Source organism: Gadus morhua, chromosome 7, assembly GCF_902167405.1.
Source record: "Gadus morhua chromosome 7, gadMor3.0, whole genome shotgun sequence".
Classification (NCBI taxonomy): Eukaryota; Metazoa; Chordata; class Actinopteri; order Gadiformes; family Gadidae; genus Gadus; species Gadus morhua.
In genome coordinates, this window is record NC_044054.1 from 33,118,450 (window position 1) to 33,125,949 (window position 7,500).

Sequence of the window (7,500 nt, forward strand, 5' to 3'; positions counted from 1 at the left end):
CCCCACGCCCCCCCACGCCCCCCCCCCCCCCCCCTCCCATCCGTCACGTGTCGGGCGGACACACCGCCGCTTGTGATGTCATCACAATCGAACCGATCCTGCGATGGTTTGTAACGGTCGGTCAGCGCTACACCTGGTGGGGTACACGGCGTCCATAGCGATGACGTCACGGTGCTCATAGCCGCCGCCTCCCTCCGCGCTCGCTGGCGCCGTGACAACGGGAGGGAGAGGAAATTGAGCTTGTTGTTAAAATTGAGGAGCGGCCGACAGCGAGCACAAACCGAGCAGCTGACACGACTCCCTACAAGGTGGTGAGCGGCTGACTAGTGTAGCAGCTCTCCGCACACACGTACGGGCGCACGCACGCACACACACAAACACACGTATGGGCGCACGCACGCACACACACGCACACACGTACGGGCGCACGCACGCACGCACACACACGCACACACGTACGGGCGCACGCACGCACACACGTATGGGCGCACGCACGCACACACACGCACACACGTACGGGCGCACGCACGCACGCACACACACGTATGGGCGCACGCACGCACGCACACACACGCACACACGTATGGGCGCACGCACGCACGCACGGGCACACACACGCATGCATGCATGAGCGCGTACACGGGCAAACACACACACACGCACGCACACTCACACACACACGCGGGTGCGCACGTTGTATCTCCCGACACACACGCGAGACGACTCATAAAACCACACAGGAAATTTGATTCAAAATGGTTGAAAGTAAATTGGTCATAGTGGAGATTAATTGGATTTAAGAAATTCGTGGCCAACCCCTAACCACCTTGAGCAGAGAACATTATATATGCATGTTAGTCTCAGTGGTGCATCTCCTCTCTCCTGTCTCCCCCTCTCCCCCCGCTCCTTCTCTCGCTCCCCATTACGCGACACTAATTGTAGCGCACTCTTACAGATGTGGGGATGCAGAGTAGGGGGAAATGCAAATGAGTGCAAGTGATTTGATGTTTAGCTTGTCAGGATGTGACACTTATTTTAAAGGGCCACAGCTCAAATAGGCCCCAGAACGTCCCCCTTGGGCACGGCGACTTGGCCGGTGAGAGACCGCTGGCTCGTTCAATTAAACCCAACGCGCGTTCGGGCCGCTACGCTTCTGGTGACATGTCACCAATAAACAGTTTTTAATGATTTCAGACAGAAAGTAAATCTGTCACACTGTCCACTTCTGGTATACAGTGAGAGGCCTTCTGGGTGAATGGCCTTGTGGGTTAAATGTCCTTTAAGAGCCTTAACTAAAGAACACCACCACTGACTGTGGCGTCGGTGATTGGTACTCAAGCAGCTCCATGTTTCTCTGAAAACGTTCTCAGATTTGTTTGCCCCTCGTTTCGGGGATCGGTGAGGAAATGGCAGCTGGGGCTGGCTGACTTGTAGTTCTACGGTCGTCACGCAGGTGTGTGTCAACAATGTGTCCTCACGGCCCTTCTGGGAGTTGTAGTCCCACAAACACGTGTCTATAGTCAGGTGTGCTGGAGTTAATCACCACTGCAGAGTGACGGGCGGGCGGATCAGATGCTGCACTGGGCCCATGTGTCCTTGAGGATGACTCTTTCACTAGACGCTAAGCAACGCCGGCTCCCCCCTCTCCATCCTGGAGAACTTTTGCTTATTACCCACGGAGACGGCGTCTCAACGTTATCCCTCCGAGTATGAAAGAAGAGCACCGCGTTTTTATTCTCCCGATGCATCTATTCCTCCCGACCCGGCCCGCTCGCCTCCCTGTGTCCCCGCCTGGCTGTCTCCCCCCTCCCTCCCTCCCCCCTCCCTCCCTCCTCTCTCTCCTTCACTGTCTCTCTCCTCTCTCTCTCCCCTCCCTCCTCTCTCTCTCCCCTCCCTCCTCTCTCTCCCCCCTCCCTCCCTCCTCTCTCTCCTTCACTGTCTCCCTCCTCTCTCCCCCCCTCCCTCTCTACTCTCCTCTCTCCCCCCCTCCCTCTCTCCTCTCTCTCCTTCACTGTCTCTCTCCTCTCTCTCCCCCCCTCCCTCTCTCCACACCCCCTCCCTCTCTCCTCTCTCTCCTCCACTGTCTCTCTCCTCTCTCCCCCCCTCCCTCTCTCCTCTCTCTCCCCCCCTGCCTCTCTCCACCCCCCCCTCCCTCTCTCCTCTCCTCTCTCCCCCACCCCCTCCCCCCTCCCCTCCCCCCTCCCCTCTTCCCTCCATCTTAATGCGGATGGAGGTAGAGGGGGTCACCGTACTGAATGCAAATCAGATCGCTGTCTTCCCCTTCGTGGGCACGCTGTCGCCCTCCTCTTCCTCTTCCTCCTCCTTCTCATCCTCTTCCTCCTCCTCCTCCTCCTCTCACTGCACGCCTTCTCGGGAAAATAATCTAAATAGAACAGAACAAATGTTCGATGGGATTGTGAATTTAACACCCCCCCTCCTGGTTGGTTCACCCCCCCCCCCCCCCCCCCTTCCTGGCTCTGTTTTCCTGAGTCTGCCCGGCCCTGCTGGAGCCGGCGCTCCGGAGCCAGCGCTGTGTCGGAGCGTTCCCGCCTCCGGCGCTCCCGCTCCCAGGGCTCGCCATACTTCATTTTTATTGCCGCTAGAGCGGCCATTTACCGTCCTCGTTATTAAAAACCATCTTTCAGGAGGCAGAGCTACAGAGGCAGGGACGGCGCCGGGGCTGGTGGAGCGAGGGGGGGGGGGGGGGGGAGAGACGAGGAGCAGGGGGGAGGGGAGGAGGAGGAGGAGGAGGAGGAGGAGGAGGAGGAGGAGGGGGAGGAGGAGGAGGAGCAGGAGGAGGAGGAGGAGGAGGAGAGGAGGAGGAGGAGCGGTGAGCAGGACTGGGGGAGTGATGGAGGCGACCGTGGGCTATGGAGGTGGGGCGAGGGGGGGAGGAGGAGGCAGGGGGGAGAGAGAGAGGGAGAGGGGGAGGAGGAGGAGGACTGGGGGAGTGATGGAGGCGGCCGTGGGCTGTGGAGGTGGGGCTCTGCCGGTGTCCGACACCTTGTCAAGCAGACAACGGCCGGGCCGACGTGACAGACTGCAGCCGCCGCTGTTTAGAGCGCCCGGGAAACATGGAGGGACAGGAGACAGCTGGGCCGGCCCGCGGCGCTCTGAGCAGCGCCGAGCCGGCTCCCCGGGAGCAGGGAGACGGCGGGTTCAGCGCCGCGGGGCCAGACGGTGGCGCCGCGCCACTTCCAGCCGGGCTGTAGAGGCTAACGGGGAGCTAACCATAGCAGCTTCACTGCTACTAGCATCGCCGCGGAGGCTAGCTGGAGTCTAGCATCGGTGGCATCGCTCCTAGTACTGCTGTGGAGGCTAACTAGAAGCTAACCATAGCAGATTTACTGCTGGCAGGGCTGGTGAGGCTAACAGTAGCATGTCAAGACTGCCATGGCTATGGAAGCTAACTGTTACTCTTAAGCTGTTTGGAGCGGGTTCATTATCAGCAGGTCTGTGGAGGCTATCGGTAGCACGTTCAAGACTAGCATTGGGCTGTGGAAGCTAACCGGGAGCTAACTGTAGCAGGGCTGTTGCTTCCCATCTAACATGGCTGCTGAAGCTAATTGTAGCGGCTTCACTGATAGCAGGGCTGTGGAGGCTAACTGTATTAGGTTCAACAATAGCATGGGGCTGTGGAAGCTAACTGGAGCTAACTGTAGCTGGGCTGTGGTCTCACTAGTAGCAGGGCTGTGGAAGCTAACTGTAGCTGGGCTGTGAAAGCTAACTGGAAGCTAACTGTAGCAGGGCTGTGAAAGCTAACTGGAAGCTACCTGTAGCAGGGCTGTGGAAGCTAACTGGAAGCTACCTGTAGCAGGGCTGTGAAAGCTAACTTGAAGCTACCTGTAGCGGGGCTGTGGATGCTAACTGTAGCGGCTTCACTAGCCTACTATTAGGATTGAAGCTTATAAGGGGGTTAGGGGGTTTGGATCTGAGTCAAAAGGATCTGGGATCAGACCCCAATGTCCACATTCTACCCAGAGGCATCATGGAGCCAGATGACTAGCGACGTGCTTGTTAATGACATGGATCTCAACAATAAGTTATGAGTAATTCACTTAGGATAAATGCGTCTAAATGAATAAATGGCCAAATAGCAGGATTCATTCTCAACCCACTTCAAACCGTTATTAATGTTTTATTGTTCCTGTTGCATCCAACGTCCTGGTCCAATGCCACGTCCAATCCTTCCTGCCCAACGCCCACACGCATATACACGGAGCTAGATAGCAAGATGGCTCCTTACTCTCTCTAATCCTTTCTTTCTTTCTTTCTTTCTTTCTTTTTTTCTTTCTTTCTTTCTTTCTTTCTTTCTTTCTTTCTTTCTTTCTTTCTTTCTTTCTTTCTTTCTTTCTTTCTTTCTTTCTTTTTCTTTCTTTCTCCCTCCCTCCCACCCTCCCTTCCTCTTCCTCTTCTGTTTTTACTGTACCATCTCCCGGGTCCCTAACACTCCTCCACGTCCAGTCTCTCCGTTCTGAGCTGAAAGCGTGCTGCCGTCCTCACCCCCCACGCCCCCGTACAGCACTGGGCCCTCGACCAGCGTTCAGCGTTCAGCGTTCAGCCCGGTCCCTCCCTCAGCTTCCGTTTGATGAGAGCGTGGTAGCGGCGGATGTCTGCGGCTCTCCACCCTCAGAACGGCTCCACTCAGGGCAATCATCTGGCGTGTGTAGATTAGCGTCTTTAATGGGCATGAGAGGCTGGGCTGAAACCGTCTCTGCATGGCCCGCTGAGGTTGGAGAGTGGAGGCCGACTGGGGCTCTGTCTGATATGACTGTGAGGTAATAGCCAGGGTCCATTACCGCTCTATCTACCTGTCCCCCCCCCCCCCCCCCCCCCCCCCCCACCACCACACCCCAGCGCTCCCAGTCTGCTACCACTTCCCCCACTTAGTCTCTTACTGGAATGGACCTTCACACAGTGTGTGTGTGTATGTGTGTTTATGAGAGTGTGCCTGAGTTTCTGTGAGTGTACATTAGTGAATTTAGGTTGTGGTGAGCTACTGTGTGTGCATGCGTTCACGCTTGAGTCTGTGAGTGTGTCTGCGTGCAAGTGAGAGTGTGTGTGTGTGTGTGTGTGTGTGTGTGTGTGTGTGTGTGCGTGTGAGTAAATGTGTGCACTTGAGAGTGTGTGTGAATGCATGTGTGACTGTGTGCATGCGTGTAAGTGTATGTGTGTGCACGTGAGTGTGCATGCGTCCATGTGAATGTGTGCGTGCGTGTGAGAGTGTGTGTGTGTGTGTGCATGTGAGTAAATGTGTGCACTTGAGAGTGTGTGCGTGCATGTGTGTGTGTGCGTTCCCATCGATTCCTCTGCATTAAGGTCGGACGGACGACCAGAACAATCCATCCGATGAAGATCATGATGATGAAGAGGGGAGGGACCCGCGTTGGTATGAAAGCATTGATGGAATCTGTACGACCCGCCGCTACTTAGCCCCCCCCCCCCCCCCTACTGTGTGTAGCGCCAGGCTTCTCGTGAGACGATGAGGAGCGTATCGACGTGGCGCGGTGACGTCACCCATCGGTTTACTGTTAGCTAACTGTTATGGAGCCATCGATTTTCCGTTACGGAGCCGCCATTGCTGGAGGTTTCTGCATCCAGCCGAGGAATCGATCCGTGTTTGGCACTTTGAGGGCGGGGATGTAGTGGGTGTAGTCTGTGGGCGTAGCTCATTAATATTCAATCCGTAATTACTTTTTATTGAAATGCAACTGTCAAACGGGCCTCTCAATATTCATAATATGGAGATGAGCTAGGCGTTCTGAGATCCTCGTCGAAGGAAGAACAAATGTAATCGCTTTGTGTAACGAGAATCAAATCACGTTTTCTCCTTTGACTTGGAATGGGGGCAGGTCTTACTGTATCCCACCGCTGTGAGCCCCCTATAGGCCGTTAGAAGAACTACACGCTAGTCTCTAGTGAACCACCTAGAGGCCAATAGAGGAACTACACGCTAGTCTCTAGTGAACCACCTAGAGGCCGTTAGAGCAACTACACGCTAGTCTCTAGTGAACCCCCTAGAGGTCGCTAGAGGAACTACACACTAGTCTCTAGTGGACCCCCTAGAGGCCGCTAGAGAATCTACATGCTAATCTCTAGTGAACGACCTAGAGGCCGCTAAATATACTACACGCTAGTCTCTACTCTAGTGAACACCTTAGAGGCCGTTAGAGGAACTACACGCTAGTCTCTAGTGAATCACCTAGAGGTCTTTAGAGGAACTAGATCCTTGTCTCTAACGTTGACCACCTAGAGGCAGCTAGAGGAACTACACGCTAGTCTCTGACGTGAACCACTTAGAGGCCACTAGAGGAACTAAACGCTAGTCTCTAGTCAACCACATAGAGGCCACTAGAGGAACTGCATGCTAGTCTCTAGTGAACCACCTAGAGGCCACTAGAGGAACTACACGCTAGTCTCTAGTGAACCACCTAGAGGCCACTAGAGAAACGACATGCTGGTCTCTAACGTGAACAACCTACCGGCCGCTAGAGGAACTGCATGTTCCCGGCCTCACAAATAGGCGGTCCTGCATGCAGCTGAGGTGAGCGATTCAAATCATTGAGAGCGCAGTGTGACGGAGTCACACCGCGAGGCCTCCATCAGGGTGAGAAAGGGGTGGTGTAGGGGTGGAGGAGGGGTGAGGAGGGGTGATGAGGGATGAGGCCCCACCCCGAGGGCCGCCATCACGTCACACCACAAAGTGGCTCCACGCCGCCGTCGCTGCGTGGGTGAGAGAAGGGCGAGAGACTGAGTGTGAGAGAGAGGGTGGTGTGTATGTGTGTGTGTGTGTGTGTGTACTGTTTGTGTGTGTCTTTGTATTTGTGTGTGTACTGTATGTATGTGTGTGTGTGTCTTTGTATTTGTGTGGTACCGTGTGTCTGTGTGTACTGTATGTGTGTGTCTTTGTATTTCTGTGGTACCGTATGTGTGTGTGTGTGTACACTGTATGTGTGTGTCTTTGTATTTGTGTGTGTACTGTATGTGTGCGTGTGTGTGCCTAACATAATGACATCTATGCTATGTTGGAGCACCCCCTCCCCCCGTCCATAGGTGACCTCAATGGAACGCTCCGTTCATCCTGAATGGATCGGTCCATTCAACGGAGCGATCCATTCAGGGTGGATGCTCATTCCTCACACGTCTGACTCACGCTGTTCCGCCCCGCCAGCAGTTGTTGGGTCATAGAAATGGATTTTTCTTTTTTTAGGGTACATACTTGACACACTAGGTTTTGTGTTGCATTGTGGGGATTCTACGTCGATGCTCATCAATTTGACAGTTGGCGTTGGTGTGTCCGTGTGCGTGTGTGCGTGTAGCTGCAGGTGTGTTGGTGTGTGTGTGTGTGTGTAGCTGCGGTTATGTGTGTGTGTGTGTGTGTGTGTGTAGCTGCATTAGTGTGTGCATGTGTGTGTGTAGCTGCATGTGTGTGCGTGTGCGTGTGTGTGTGTGTGTGTGTGTGTGTGTGTGTGTGTGTGTGCGTGTGCGTGTGTATTTCAG